The sequence below is a fragment of the Podarcis muralis genome, chromosome Z (genome assembly GCF_964188315.1).
Source record: "Podarcis muralis chromosome Z, rPodMur119.hap1.1, whole genome shotgun sequence".
Taxonomy (NCBI): domain Eukaryota; kingdom Metazoa; phylum Chordata; class Lepidosauria; order Squamata; family Lacertidae; genus Podarcis; species Podarcis muralis.
Genome location: NC_135673.1, coordinates 24,287,902 through 24,304,989, shown reverse-complemented (window position 1 = coordinate 24,304,989; position 17,088 = coordinate 24,287,902). Strand labels below are relative to the sequence as shown.

General features: G+C 43.1%; 1 long non-coding RNA gene across 1 annotated transcript in view; it reads right to left on the bottom strand.

The window, feature by feature from the left end:
• Positions 1 to 17,088, bottom strand: part of LOC144326164 (uncharacterized) — a 50,571-nt gene that overhangs the window by 18,458 nt on the left and 15,025 nt on the right. The gene's annotated exons all lie outside the window — the stretch shown is intronic.

Genomic DNA, 17,088 nt, shown 5'->3' with positions numbered 1-17,088 from the left:
TTATATAATCAAAATGCTTAAGGCTAATGAACCCAAGACAAGGTCAATGCCATAGAGTAAGCTACCCTGCCAGGCTTAGCTAGGTCACACACCCTCCCCCTTGGAGGAAGGAAGTCAAGTCTATTCTTGTGCTTCTGTACCAAATTATTTAAGAACGTTCAGCACTTTGGACTACCTGTGTTTTCCGACTGCTGTTTGGAAAAGCACATGAATCTGAGCTTTGAGGAGTTCATAAGTAAACCATTTTTAACTTATCAAATGTATGGTCTTTTACTATGCCTGGGGAAGTGGGTACTTTGGAAGGAACTTAGAAGGGGATATCTTTTAATGAAAAAGAGGCATAGTGCCATAGCACCATAATACTTGTTCTTGTTATTAATGATGATGCTACTGCTGCTGGTGCTATAGCACTATGCAATACAGGACTGCAATAATGCTAAGTTTTTTATGAAAAAAATTCCGATCACTACCATTTTATCAGTGTGCCTAATGTCAGTGATCAGAAAGGGTGCTTATTATAATAATAGCGTTATGAGTTTGGGGGGTGCCTGGACACCCCTTCTAGTTCCTAAACTCCCCCTTCTAATTCATAGGTGCCAGATAATGGATTTAGCATGTTAAAATTAACCCAGAAACAAAGATGAATCCAGGAGTAGCTCCAAAGTACAAAGTTCTATTGTTGCAAGTACTTGGGGTACGGGGCTGAAGGAAGAAAGATGACTGCCTTTCACTGTTTGCAAAGTCAGTGAGACTTTACTGAACGCTGATGGTTTCTGGAAGGCAAAACATGCACAAATGAGACCTCTTATTATGCATATACTAAATAATAAAAGACTTGCAAAGGCAACATTGTTGTTTTTTCCCCACCCACTCCCCAAAATGGTCTTCATAGGCCCAAATTCTGCCTTTGCTCTTCAAAGCATGTTGGCCGTTTTTATCAGTCTGCTTTACCACCACCTTCTCACTTCTGTACCTGTCTCTCTGACCATCATCAAGCATCTGTGAATAAGTTAAAGTCTTTGTAGTTCAGCTCTGCGCATCACCAGAATGCTTGACCTCAATCTTAAAGCCCAAAGGAATGTGTCAGCTGGAGTCTGACTTCTCATTAAATTACTAATAAGTTCTACCTTCTGAATAAAGCTTCCATTCCTCTGCATGCTTGTTTTGCATGTTTAAGGGAATTTGCTACTGCAATTGGGGGAGGGGATTAAATTTAGGTTAAATAATGTGGTTCCCTCATTTTTAAATCTCCATCTCAGAACTCTGGCAGCCTTCCTGAAATATGCCATGCCTTTGATGAATCCCCTTATGAATCATGCTTGCATGAATGAACATTATCTATCTGTGCAATGCCTTGTATTTTAAAATGTATCACAGTATCTCATCTTTTTAACACTTTCATACCAAAAGTTCTTCACACTCACAATAAATATATCACAATTACTGCTTTTACAGCCTTATATTACCCAGGGAACTTGCTGGTATTCTTTACATATCCTGTGTAGGGATGCGGGTGGCACTGTGGTCTTAACCACTGAGCCTCTTGTGCTTGCTGATCAGAAGGTTGGCAGTTTGAACCCACACGACAGGGTGAGCTCCCATTGCTCTGTCCCAGTTCTTGCCAAAATAGCAGTTCGAAAGCATACCAGTGCTAGCAGATATAGAGGTACCATTGCGGCAGGAAGGTAAACAGCATTTCTGTGCACTCTGGTTTCTGTCACAGTGTTCCGTTGCACCAGAAGAGGTTTAGTCATGCTGGCCACATGCTAGCCACATGACTCAGAAAGCTGTCTGCAGACAAACACCAGCTCCCATGGCCTGAAAGCAAGAGGAGTGCCCCAGCCCATAGTCATTTTTGACTGGACTTAACCGTCCAGGGGTCCTTTACCTTTACCTTACATTTCCTGTATTTGTTATTCTTGCTCGCTGGATCATCACCTTGTGAGCGAAACCGCCGGGAATCTCGTACTCCCAGAAGGGTCACCCAAGGCGGTAAGGTCAAAGGGAAAGAGCTAGACAAAGAATGATCCAAGAAGTCCTCAATGGCAAAACAGGCGGATGATAACAAGTGATATGTTACAACGGCTGTGAAGGCGGATGAAGGCTGCAGCAGATAAGAATCTACTGGTCGTCGTGGCTGCTCATGCCATCGGAACAGAGCCTTACTGTGAAGACTGTCAGTTGGTAAGTGTGCACTGATCTACAAAAATAAAACAAATTCATACACAGGCTTCTTCCAAAAACCCATCCCAAACCCAAATCCCAAAAGTCCCATGGCAATCAGCAAATGGTAACGGGGGCAGGATCATGAAATCTGGAAGCGCCTAGCACATGGTCAGTGAATACAGATTCAGTTGTTCTGACTCAAGAAATGAGGCAGTTGAGCAGCTCAACAGCTGTATCCATGACTGAGCAGCCCTTTTTAGGATCCACTCCGCTCACCCCGAAAAGGGGGAGGGGCTAGAAAAGGTGCCCTAAACAAAGTCTGCCTCCCTTTTTCTCTGACTTGATTACTGTGCCCAGTGGGGTCACCACCCAGTGGTCGTAAAAGACAACTGAACTTTGGAACATGGAATATACGGACTTTGTTAGATAACACAGATAACGAGTGTCCTGAACACAGAACTGCCATCATTGCAAGACAGCTGCGACATTTTAACATTGATATGTCTATCTGAACAAGAACGTCGAATACATGGGGTAGGCTTCACTATCAAAAACGATCTTGTGACGCTCCTGTGAGAAGTCCCTACCGGCATTAATGAGCGACTTTCAACCCTTCAAATAAAACTCACCAAAAACAAACAGGCTACTATTCTCAGTGCTTATGCACCAACACTGGATGCCGATGAAGACATTACAGGAAAAAAATACTCTCAGCTGGATACCGTCCTATCAGAGACGCCTAAAGAAGATAAAATTATCCTCCTGGATGATTTTAATGCAAGAGTTGAGTGAGATTTTGATCTGTGGCCTGGAACTACTGGGAAAGAAGGAATTAGCAACAGTAACTAGAACGGAGTCTTACTTTTGACGATATGTGCAGCGCACAACCTTGTTATTACCAACACACTCTTTCAACAGAAAAATAAATTAAAAACTTCATGGAGGCATCCTTGGTCAAACCACTGGCACCTCTTAGACTATGTTATTGTCTGTGCTAAAGATCACCGTGATGTGCTCCTTACCAGAGCTATGACGAGTGCCAATGACTGCTGGACACATCACTGGCTAATATGCTCCATGATGGCTATCAAGATTATACCTCAACGCAGGCTTCAAGGAAGGAAACCAAGGTGCAAAATGAACACTCAAGCCCTTCAAGATCCCATTAAGAAGGATTGCTTCCAAACAGCTCTTAAGGACCATCTGCTTTCAGAATTCCCTGATAACATCAAGGAACACTGGACCAAGCTAAAAACATCCATTATTGCAGCCTGTGAACAAACTATTGGATACCAAACCAAGAAACACCAGGACTGGTTTGATGAGAATGACAGTGAGATTGAATGCATGATTGACAAGAAAAGGAAGGCCTTTCAGATCTGGCAAAGAGACAGAAACTGTGCCATTAAGAAAAAAACCTATGCCAACTCTAAGGCTGAGGTTCAAAGAAGAACCAGAGAAGTAAAAAGCACCTGGTGGATAAAAAAAGCTCAAGAGATTCAGCACTTAGCTGACACTCATAATGCACAGTTTCTTTAACGTCACAAAGACCATCTATGAGCCAATAAATCATGGCGTATGCCCTCTATGCTCAGCAGACAGTACCACGCTTCTAAAAGATAAAGAAGCTATTGCACTGCGCTGGAAAGAACATTACCAACATCTCCTTAACCACAACTCCCCTGTAGCTGCTGAGATCTTCTCACAAATTCCACAAAAAACAAGTTAGAGATGAGCTTGCAGTATCTCCAAATCTGGGAGAGTTGTGTACAGCTATTCACCAAATGAAAAACAACAAAGCCAGTGGACCTGATGGGATACCTGCCAAAGTCTTCAAAGTGGTTGGAATTGAACTTACACAACAACTCACAAGCTCATTGAAAAAATCTGGGAGAGAGAAGAGATCCCAGCAGACTTTAGGAATGCCAAAATTATCAATGTCTTTAAAAAAAGGTGACAGAAAATTATCAATGTCTTTTAAAAAAGGTGACAGAAAGGTGACAGATTGCAGAAAACTATCAAGGCATCTCTCTATTAGCTGCAAAATTCTTGCAAGGATCTTAGCAAACCGTCTCTTAACAATATCAGAGGTGACCCTTCCTGAATCCCAAAATGGTTTCCAGCCTTCTAGGGGGACAGTGGACATGATTTTCACCACTCAGCAACTTCAGGAAAAATGCAGAGAGCAAAACCAACCCCTGTATATGGCGTTTATTGACCTGACTAAGACTTTCGACACTGTAAATCGTAATGCCCTGTGGACTGTCCTTCTGAAAATTGGCTGCCCAGATAAATTTGTGAACATCATTTGGCTCCTCCATGATAATATGACAGCAACAATTGCAGATAACAATGGCTCTCAAAGTGAACCATTCACAGTTGGTTCAGGGTTGTGTTATTGCCCCAACTCTATTATTTTCATTGCCATAATCCTACACTTTGTCAAAGGGAAACTCCCCACCGGAGTAGAAATCATATATCGAACAAATGGAAAGCTCTTTAATCTGAGCAGGCTGAAAGCAAAGAGTAAGGTTACCGTAACAAAATGCTTGGCCTATGGCTCAACATCCAAAAAACCCAAGTGCTGCACCAACAAGTACAAAAAACTCCTCTGCAGCACCACAAATCCAACTCAACGGTGTAACGTTGGAAATTTTTGATCACTTCTCCTACCTGGCAGTTATCTTTCCACAAGGGCTGACATTAATGCCAAAATCCAGCATCACCTGAGCTCTGCAAGTGCAGCTTTCTCCCAGTTGGAGTGCAAAGTGTTTGAGGACCAGGACATTCGCAGGGAAACCAAAATGCTTGTTTACAAAGCTATTGTACAACCAACCTTACTATATGCTTGTGAAACATGGACCACTTATAAACACCCTCTCCAGCTCCTCGAAAGATTCCATCAACAGTGTTTCCAAAAAAATTTACACATCACTTGGGAAGACAGGTGAACTAATACCAGTGTACTGGAAGAAGCAAAGATCACCAGTGTTGAAGCAATGATTCTTCAACGTCAACTTCGTTGGACTGGTCATGTTGTGCGGATGCCTGATGATCGTCTTCCAAAGCAGCTACTCTATTCTGAACTTAAAAATGGAAAGCTTAATGCTGGTGGTCAACAAAAGAGGTTTAAAGACTGTCTCAAGGCAAATTTTTTAAAATGTAGTATAAACACCAACAATTGGGAAACACTTGCCTGCGAGTGCTCCAATTGGAGAACAGCCTTTACCAAAGGTGCCATGGGCTTTGAAGACACTCGAACTCAGGACACAAGGGAGAAACATCCTAAGAGGAAGGCACGATTGGCAAGTCCACACTGAGATCAACTCCTGCCTGGAAACCAATGTCCCCACTATGGAAAGACATGTGGATCCAGAATTGGCCTCCACAGTCACTTCCAGATTTATTGTTAAAACGTGTTTATGGAAGACAATCTTACTCGGCTATGAGTGATCACCAAAGAAGAAGAAGAAGTATTTGTTATTAACTTCTCAGGTTGAAATCTTAACAGACTAAAAGAAAATCAGAAAGTGGAACAAATCCTATTCAATGTACATTGGTACCTCTGGTTACAAACTTAATTCGTTCTGGAGGTCCATTCTCAACCCAAAACTGTTCTTAACCTGAGGCGTGCTTTCGCTAATGGGGCCTCCTGCTTGATGGGGCCTCCTGCAGTGTGTGATTTCTGTTCTCATCCTGGAGCAAAGTTCTCAATCTGAGGTACTACTTCTGGGTTAGTGGAGTATGTAAGCCGAAGTGTTTGTAACCCGAAGCGTTTGTAACCCAAGGTACCACTGTATAGTGGAGGAGACCATGCCTTGTGATGGAGTCCTTAATAAAGTTTCTCCTGAGTATATGGCGGGCCCACAACTTACACTCACTATACTTACGTGACTGCAGCTTACCATGGGTGGAGGAAAGTAATAAATAAATGAAGACCTACTGCAGAAAGAGCTTTTAAAGCTCTCCACCTTACAAGGCTCTGAGAACCCTTAGGTTAGTGATGGGCCCAGAGTACATGATGTATAACCATAATTTGTCCACAACATGCAAAAATATGTCCCCATATCCCTTTTTAAATTGTTTAATCTTTCCTTCTCAGATACATAAAAACAAAGGGCTGGAACTACCTCCAGGCTATACCACTTGAGGTTTTTAGAAGAGAAAGAAAAGGCAAATGAGCTAGCTGAGGAGCTAAACGGCGGCATAAGTATCTGTCTCCAATCACCACAAGATAATAAACACTTTGTTTTCAAAAAGAGATTCAACAAGGGAGTTGCTATTGTCTGCAAGGACACCATCTCCTTGATCAGGAAGCCTCTTGACCTTGAGATAGGCTTAGAGTGTCTTTCACTGGTGTTGGGCCAGAAGACAGATGAGTGATGCTACTGGTCTATTGATCACTCTGTTGCATCTCTAACCAGGCTGACCAAGGTAGTCTCTGGGATATTGTTGGAGGACCATAAAATGATAATCTTGGGTGACTTCCATCTCCATGTGGAGGCTGCTGATGGGCCAGCTCAAGACTTCATGACCTCCATGACAACCACAGGTCTCTCTCACATTATCATCAGTCCAACACAGGAGGCAGGGCACACTCTGGATGTGATCTTTGCCCAAAGTGATATGAGGGATTTACTGAAGATAGAAGGAGTACAATGGCCAAACCATTATCTGGTTAAGTTTCGACTAACAATGGCAGTGCCGCTCTGAAGGGAGGTATGGCCTGCCCTGGGAGACTGATGTCATCTGATATGTCCCTGAATGTCCTGAGGGATCCTGTTGAAGCCCTTGCCGTGGAATAGCGAGATGAAACAGACATGATCATTCTTGCCCTGGGCATCCTTGCCAGTGTTTTGGAGCCTGAGAGGCTCTTTGGTACTTTGAGGTGCTCCAGACTATGAAGCAGGCTGGATGAGAACTGGAGTGCAGGTGGTGCAAGTCTCATTCTGAAGCCAACGGAAAACTGCTAAGAACACATAGGTGTGCCTACTATGTGGCAGTGTGGGCAGTGAAAAAAGCTCATTTTGTAGCTCACATTGCATCCTTTAGAAGCCAGCCATTAGAATTATCTCTGATGATGTGGGGGTTATTGTTATATATTCAGTGGTCTGTGTTTGCCTGAGCTTGAGTCTGGACTAAGGATTCTGAGTCCCCGTGTTCTAATTCAATACATAATATCCAGTCACAGAACATTTCAGGATTTGGGCCACTGCCATTGGTTTTTAAACTCTAAGTTATGATCTGCAGCTTGGGAGTTTGACAGCCAATCACATTGAGAGTGGGAGTGGCCCAGGCCTTCAGAAATGTACATAAGCAGTTGCTTTGCTGTTCTGTTAGCTCAATAAAGGTTCTTGCTGCTATCACTGTGTCTAGCTTTGTGGGAACCCACCTACACTTCAGTCACTGACTCCCATTGTTGGGGAGGGACTTCTGGAGATCCTGAAGACCCACTACAGCCTGTAACTTTGCAATACAGATGTGTGTTCCATGAATTCACTGCTGCACTCAGAGAAGCTGGAATCAAATATAGATGGGGTTACCTCTTCAAACTGCTGATAACACATGAAGGAATAACTAAAGCTGCAGTCACCCACCTTGAAGCAAAATAAAAATAAAAATGGACCAGTTACAGCTTCAGCCAAAAGGAGATAAATACACAGAGGAGCAGAAGACAGCGGAGAAGACACTGATCCTGAAGAGGGAAGAAGGCGCGGGGGGGGGGGAGGAGAAAAAGGAGAAAAGAACAAAACTAAGAAAATGGCTGCAAAAACAGCAGCAACCGCAGCCTTTGATGGATTCTGTCCTGCTTGAAAACCAGAACAGGCAGTGTGGTTAATGGTTTTAAGGCCCCTCTAATCAACCTTCTTAGAGGCATGTGTCACGACTGCTCCCTGTCACTGTTGTTATTTGCAGTGGTGATAAAGGTGCCAGGCAATTGACTGTGAGAAGATTCTTCTATTAAAGGCATCATCTGATGCCTTTGCAGATGATACTTCTAATACTACAGAACCCAAAAGAAGCTCATTCTTTCTAGTCAACCAGCTGAATGCTTTCCACCGAGTCACAAATTACTCAAAATCCAGAATTCTCTTTTCTAATGCAGAAACAGCAGAAAATGGATTTTATCTACCATATTTACTCAAGACTAACGTGCCATCGAATCTAATGCGCAACTCAATTTTCAGAACCTTGAAACCAAAAAAAAGCATTTCCTGGCAAATGTAAACGTGCCATCAAATCTAATGAACACCTTAATTTTTCCAACGTAATTTGGCCAAAAAAGATGAGCATTAGATTCGAGTAAATACGGTATTTCATTTGGCGGGGGGGGGGGGAGCCCGGCTTATACCCCACCCATCTGACTGGGTTGCCCCAGCCACTTGGGGTGGCTTTCAACATAATATAAAAACACAATGAAATATCAGCCATTAAACCATTAAAAACTATACAGGGCTGCCTTTAGATGTCTTCAGAAAGTTGTGTAGTTGTTTATCTGTTTACAAAGTTGTGAATGTTTTGGACCACTGTTTCTGACACCATTTCCAAGATCACTAAAAATGCAGGAGCAGGGGCAGGGATGCTGGGTGTTTAGCACTGCACAAATTGGAAACTCTCCATTGCTGGCACCATGAGAGAGAGTATTCCTGTTCCTTAAAAAATATTTGAATTCGGACCCTGAAACAGGCGTGCTCTGGAAAGAAGTGTTAAGGTTCTGATCTGGAAAGGATTTTCGTCATTTTGCTACGATTTATGTGAGGTGAGCATCTGTTTCTTTTCTATACTTATTACTTCATGACTTGGCAAGCCTCACTAAGAAAGATTTAATTAACTAAACGGAATGCAAGAGGAACTGTACAAAAACTTGAGAATTTGATGCTTTATGGTGTGGCCCTCTGTGGAGGGCTCTAATTGGAACTGGCAAGATATGAAAGGACTTTGTACAAAAACATGAGTAGATATACTTTCGGCTTGGAACGATAAAATGGCGTAAATGGTGGCGCATTAGAAAAAGAAAGGGCCTCTCTACAGGGGTTGAACACAACCAATGGATTACAACTGGGGAATATTTCACATAAGAAACTACATTTGCTTGCATGGATTCTTGTCGTATATGGATTAATATCAAAGTGAAGGTGAATCTTTGATCTTTGCAAGCTTCCCCTAGGGCCCGGGGGGGGAGCAAAGCTTGGATTTTAGAGGAACCAAACAATTACTAACTGTGAAATATACCTTATGGCATTGCCCCCTATGGAAGACCCTTATTCGGATTTGAAAAACACCAGTTCATTAAAAGATTTGAAGGATTGTTGTGCTTTAAATTTTGATAGACAAAGGAAAGCTGGAAGACAGCTCAGAGTCCTGGAAGATAAGATCGTGGAATGATCTTAAATTGACACCATCATTCCCTTGTAAACTACTGTTGCCTTTTATGTTTTTTTCTCTTTTCTTCTGGTCTATGACCGTAATAAATTTATTCATTCAATGAAAAGGGACCTCTGAGGGGGACTGCACCAAAAATATCTGATGAAAACAACAGGAAGAATAAATAAAATTCCTCTTGCATGCTAATATACATATGGATTTGTTAAATACAATTGAAAGTCGCATACCAGTGACTGTTATGATAAGATAAAGGATAAGATCAGATATCGGATTTATGATACTTTATGATTATGAGATTTTCTCCTGACCAGCCAGAACATGGGAAGTCCCTTTAAATTATATAATTTGGAATGTATAATTGGCTTTATTATTTGTATTATGTGTGGCAAGATTTGATTTGTTATTAATTGGAGTGTTATTTTTTAAAAAACAAAGAGTGTGTCTGAAATCATATTGCACGGTTAATATAATGTACCCAGTGGTAATTGTATCATGCATTTAGACTCAGTTCTTATTGTTGCAGTTTTGTTATATTGGAAAATAGTCGTGGTGGAGAGAAAAAAAGGCAAATAAGGGGTGGGGCATGATAAAGGGAAATAAATGCATGGTTTAGAGAAAGTGGATAGTTTTTCTTCCATAAATCTCGAACTTTGAGCCATTCCACAAAGCTGAATGTTGGAAGAATCAGGACAAAACGAAAGTACTTCACCACATAACACACATATTTAAACTAAGGAATTCATAGTTGGGAATGGCCACCAACATGGATAGCTTTAAAAGAGGATTAGGTAAATTCATGGAGGATGAGGCTATCAATGGCTACTAGCCATGGCGGTTACGTTCTACCTCTACTATTGGAAACCAGTGAATACCAGTTGCTAGGAATCACACACGGGGAGAGTACTGTTGCACTCAAGCCAGCCTCAGGGCTTTCCATAGACATCTGGTTGGCCACTGTGAGAAAAGGAAGCTGGAGTAAATAGGTCTGTGGCCTGATCCAGTAGAACTCTTTTAATGTTCTTGTGAATGTGTGCCGTCCTGAAATAATAAAGTACTCTATGCATGTTTTGAGTGCAATCCTAGAAGGGCACCCCAGAGGACATAGGATTTTGAAGTCTGTGGGCAGAGAGAGTAGTCCACCATCTGAAGCCCCCTCCCAACAAGTGTAGGAGCCACTGTTGCCTCTCCACTGTTCTTGCCTCAATGATAGGGAGGGCAAATGGGATAGCCCAGGGGCCAGCGGCGTAGCGTGGTTTGTCAGCACCCGGGGCAAGGCAAGTAATTTGCGCCCCCTAACCCGTGGATTTGCGCCCCCTAACCTGTGGATTTGCGCCCCCTAACCCATGGATTTGCCCTAACACCAGATGTTGCGCCCGGTGCGGCCGCCCCCCCCCTGCACCCCCCACGCTACGCCACTGCCAGGGGCAGATCAGGGTGGATTTTTAAAAAAGGTGTCTTGTCCGCGTTCTAAGCTTAAATTTTCCCCTGGATTGAGATGAACTCTAAATGTGGCCCATGTGTTAAAGCAGAAAAACAAAACAAAAAACCAAGCCCTTGGTTTTTATGGTTCCTGTGACTTATTTACCACATCAGAAAGGATGTCAGCAGACTCAGGAAAAGCTCTGTCAGTGAAGCCAGCTATTCCCAGGGTCATCCAGCGATTTGACTCAGACCAAATCGAAAATGGAGCTGCAGGAGGAAAATAATCTTTTTCAGACATGGCTTTAAAGGGGAAGGGAGGTTTGAGCAGGCTCTTACGTGTGCCCTTCCTCAATGGCAAACACCAGGAATTCAAAGCAGAGATTAGCTTTCGAAAAGGATTGAAACGAATCCCTGTGGAATAAATTAAATGCCTCACCCTTGAAGAGTGATTATGTTCCTTTCATTGGAGAAAGAGGCTCTTTCACCATAAGAAAAAAGAAAAAAGAAGGGGGGGGGGGAGAGCACTGCTGTCAGACCTTTGCAGCTCAACTTACTGCCTTTTGACAGTTTTTACCAGGAGTTGTTTGGCATATTTCTGGGGATGCTTATTTTAAGGGGGGTGTTAATATGTGAGCTTTTATCCCCTTCTATTAGAATTGATTTGTTGTTTTCCTTCTGTCCCAAATGTATCACAAGTTGTGCATGTTGTCTGTATCAATGATAGGGAACCTGTGGCCCCTCCAGGAGTTGTTAGACTACAGCTCCCATCATCCTTGACCATCAGCCGCACTGTTATTTTTGTGACTGGACAACATTTAGATTAAGAAGCACATAAATTGCTTTCAGAAAACCAAATAATTTAAATCTTAGCTTCTGAAAATGTCAGATGTTAATGCTAATGCTAATAATAATAGCAAGTACCTGGCAATCATTTTTAATGCTTTCTATGCATTTTACACAAATGTTACTTACCAAGCAAACTAAATAATATTAATTTAACCAAAATATCTTTGAATTCCCAAGTCACATTATACCTTTTTAGCACCCTTCATTTTTGAAAGTTGATTCAGCTCACTCTACGCTAGATCACCAAGGGTCTACTTAGGAGGAAGGGTCTACTCAGAAGATCCGGCAGCAAACAATGATCCAGAGCAGGGGTCGGCAACCTTTTTCAGCCGTGGGCTGGTCCACTGTCCCTCAGACCATGTGGTGGGCCGGACTATATTTTGGAAAAAAATATGAACGAATTCCTATGCCCCACAAATAACCCAGAGATGCATTTTAAATAAAAGGACACATTCTACTCATGTAAAAACGCGCTGATTCCATGGGCCGGATTGAGAAGGCGATTGGGCCGCATCCGGCCACCGGGCCTTAGGTTGCCTACCCCTGATCCAGAGACTACCTGGAAGAGGCTGAGCTGGCAGTGACCAGATAAGACTCCTTAGGACCTTTGAAGGATTAACAGTTGCCATCTCATCTGTTCCATATTACACATTGTGTTGTACATGGATGCCCTGCAAAGCTCCACACCACCCACCTTCCAAAATGTGAGATTGCTTTGCCTTCAGACCATGAAGAAGTTACATTTGTCCCTGGAGTGGGAAATGTGAAGAGCATTTTTAAGAGTATGCCCTGCAGCACTGAGTATCTGAAGCCATCCCCACATACAGACAGCTAGGATCACAGGACAAGAAAAGGATTCTACACGTTGAATATAGTTTCATTGCAAACTCTTAACACCATATATTTTGAAAAATTCAGCACTGAGGTCAAGGCAAGCAAAGTCCTAGTTTGAGAATGGACTGAAATTTCCTGAAAATATTCAAATGTAGATGCAGCACACATCTGATAAGAATAACCTCTTTGGAAGTACCTTTTATTCCTTGGAATCCAAAATTAAACATTCTAAAGCTCTCTTTTTCAGGAATAAAGGATAATTAGCAACAATGTAAGAACATGCAATTAAAGCCCAATGGGTTATAATTTATGTCTTACCCTCTGATGTGAAACAATTAGTATAGCATTAAAATGGTTTATGCATTAACTGCTTAAGGGGCAGAGTTAACTCTCTCAGCATCTGAATGAAAGCCATTGTATGGTTGCCCTTTTAAATGCCTCTGCCTACCCCTTCACTTCCATAGCACACAGTAGACTAAACCATGAAAGATTAGGGTGAGAACAAAATCTACTACATTGTTGAAGAACTTTCTTGCTGCTCACAGATATCCACATCCCATGCCGTGAGTGGCACTGCCAGGTTTCCTGAGTGCCTCAGCAGGGACTTGCCGAAATCCGAAACTTCCACGCAGGTGCATGAGCCGTGTTCCAGTGTTATAAGGGTTTTTTTTGGGGGGGGGGGGGGAGTCCGTCTGGATGGTGTCCATGCATCCCTTCCAAACCTGTGGTCCTGTGTAGATGAGGGTAGAATCTCTAAGAGGAAACCAGTTATTTTGTTAAGGGAATATACACCTCAGGGTAAAGAGGTGAATCTTCAGCATTCTCTGAAAGTGGGGAGTTCCATAACTTAAGGGATGCCACAGAGAAAACGCTTTCCTGGGTTGCTACCTGCGTCCCAGACTTTGAGATTGGAGGAACTAACGAGAGGGCCCCCTCTGCTGATCTCAGCACCTGAGAGGGTCTATAGCAGTGGTGGCGAACCTTTTAGAGACCAAGTGCTGAAACTGCAACCCAAAACCCATTTATTTATCGCAAAGTGCCAACATGGCAATTTAACCTGAATACTGAGGTTTTAGGTTAGAAAAAAACAACTCATACATTAGGGTTAATGTAACCCTTTCCATTGATATATAATTTTATGGCATAAAATGTTTAGGAATACTCTCATTTTGACTCAAGAAAATCACCATCGGGGGAAATAAATACAGTGAATTTCTTCTCCCATTAAATTCACAAAATGTTTAGGGTATGCATCTCCCTGCGTACCCACAGAAAAAAAGCACTGGTATTACTAAAAAAAAAAAGTAGTTATGAGCCATCAAACCTTGGAAATGCACTTTTCCCAGAAGATTCCACAATTTTGGTCACTGATGTACTAAGAGCTTTTGAGTGGGGGGGGGGGGATTGCCCAGAGTTGTTGAGCTTGGGGGGGGGGGTTGCTGAAAATTGCTCACCAGCCGCACAGATGCTTACAATCGCACAAGTTGCGGAAGACACCAGTCATCTCTACACTCGCTGCCAAAAGCCGCAAATCAACCGCCCAATTGCCACAATGGCAGCCAATTGAAAACAGCCCTTGACACAGCCACCACTGTGGCACCACTGTGGCACTATCGCCGCAGAGAATCTCCTGCTCGCATCTTTCAGGAGCCCCGAGGAGACGGAGAACGCCGTCTGCCTAGACTAGGGGCGGCGCTCCTCCCTCCCAGCCCGGATCAGGAGGTGTGGTGAGCGAGTTGCACGCGTGTCCCTTTGTGTGCACGCTCTCTCTCTCTCACCCAGATACCCATGCCAACTGGTTGGTGGGTGCGCAACTCCCCCCAATTATGCTGTGGGCAGCGCACACTCTAGGGAGCGTTTCCCGCATGCAGCGGCATGGGGGGGGGAAGCGGCCGGCCACTTTGCCAACCCCCAGCAACAGCCCTGCTTTGGCGATGGCGCGTGTGCCCACAGAGAGGGCTCTGAGTGCCGCCTCTGGCATGGGTGCCAAAGGTTCGCCACCACTGGTCTATAGGGAAGGAAGCACTTTCAGCTGAGAGAATCATATGGAAGAAGAACTGAGTCAAGGCAGGCATTTCTAAGGGTGCATATACTCCCTCCACCCTTGGACTCAAGGCTGAACGGAAGCTGGCAGAAGGGGGCTGGCATCTCTTCAGTCTAACTGCCAACTCCCAAAGGATATGGATGTGCACCTGTGTGATACTCTCTGCTGCCAACATTCACCATGATGACAGAGCACATCTGCAGTCCTTTATCCCTGTGGAGTTTTGTTTAGGTATGGAGTGTGGCCTTGTTCTCTTTTTTAAATGACATAAATGACAACAAAACCTGGTCTTTTTTCATACAGTTGTAGTCTCTACAGTTTACATGACTCACAACCCATCTTACCTCTTTTCCTCTTCCACTTCAGCATGCCTACATGTAGGACTCCTGTTTTGCTAATAGGGGGAGTAATATCAAGATCCAGAAAGCTCTAGTGAGTACATTGTACAAACAGTTGCTACTCAACTGAATGAATTTTTAGGTTTTTTAAAAACGGGAAGGGAGAAGAATCTACATCAGCAGTCACCAGCATGACAATTGTTGGTGTAATGTTGTCCTCACGTCTTCCCCTGGTGCTCATGAAGCTACTAAGTCCCCACCACCTCCATGTTCCCGCTGTGCTCCAAAGGCTTCAGGCGGCTATCCCTGAAGCCTGGAGAGTGAGAGGTGCGCACTGACCCCTCTCGCTCTCCAGGCTTCAGCGAAAGCAACACAAAGCCTCTGGAGTGCGGAGGGAGCGCTCCCTCTGTGCTTCGGAGGCTTCGCGTTGCTATTGCTGAACCCAAGGAGCCTGCATTCGCTCCATAGGACGCACACACATTTCCCCTTAATTTTTGGAGGGGGAAAAGTGCATCCTATAGAGCGAAAAATACGGTGATCATCATCATCATCCAGGGTGATTTACAGAACTGAAAATATATAACAAATATAAAATATGCAAAGCTTAAAGCCAAACAATAAAGCAACAACGAATCTAAATAATTCTAAAAGCACATGCCCAATAACATTTAACAAAATCAAAAATAGCAGAATATAGAATTATCCAAAAAGAAATAGAAATTAATGGTCAGTAAAACCAACACACACCATTTTAATATGTTACTTTGCAACAAAGTGGTAAATTCTAAAGCACGGGCACTCTTCATAGCAGTCCCCATAGCAGTGCCCCTTCTGATGAGTGTGGGGAGGGGGCTTTTGGTTTGTAGGCATTTTTTTCTGGTTTTATTATGATTTTTGTGTTTTTATCTTGTACTTTTATGTTGTGAACTGCCCTGAAATCTACAGCATAAGGACGGGACACAAATAAAATAAATAAATAAATAAATAAATAAGTAAGTAAGTAAGTAAGTAAGTAAGTTTGTTGGCCAGTGTAGACGTGATGACTTAAATAGCTGCCACTCAGCTTTATCCAACATGTGACCCTATGAAGAATTCTTGTGGACTCAAAAGCTTGCTCAATACTTTATGACATTTTGGTTAGTCACAAGAAAGAGACTTTATTATTTTTCAAAATGAACCGTGGCAGTTCTAAACATTGGCCACACATGCTCATGTAATGTACCTCTTCCTCTGGTTAGCTTATTTTGTAAATTTCTCTCTGAGAAAAACCTATCTATTTAGCACACAGAGGGTTGCAGATAGCCTGCCAGGAGATGAGATCACTGTCCCTGCTGTGAAGTACTTGGGAAGCCCTTTGTCCCACCACTGTTACTGAATATGAATCACAGGTGTTTGTGTAGTGAGAGTGCCGTTGCTTGCTTGTTCTTGGTTCTTGAGATAAACAGGCATATTTAGATCAATAATCTTTGCGGTTATGAGTAGAAAGAACTGCTATGATTAATACTGTGTCAGTGGAAGTGACTTTTGTTAAGTCTATATTGAAGTAACACTGTGCTGTTGTAACAAGATGCATGATATTCTTTTTGAAAATCAATTTAAGCACACCAAAAGGTTCGAGCCACCGCCGCACGCCGGGCTTTGATTGAAAGAGAGCTGCTCTATGGAGAAACACCCCCAGCTGTTCCTGCCACTGTGCTATATACTGACCCAGTCAGTAATGATGGCAAATTTAATGACATTCCATTCCGGAAAAATCATTTCCCCAATCCCTTATGTGATGTTTACGTGGGCCACACAGGCCCTCTGCTGTCAGGCTTTTCACATTGCCACTGGCATTGCCAACTTGCTGCAGAGAGATGAATGCAGAGGTGGCAGAACAGCGTTATGGCTATAATGTCAGCACTCAGCAGCTGAGTTCGCTATTAGAAGGAGTGATAAACATATATCTCCCAGGATAGCATAATGGTTTATTGAAATGTTTTTGTTGGTGGTGTTTATGTTTCCCCAAGGGGCAGTGGAGTGTCCTGCTCACATCCAGTCAAGGAGGACAAA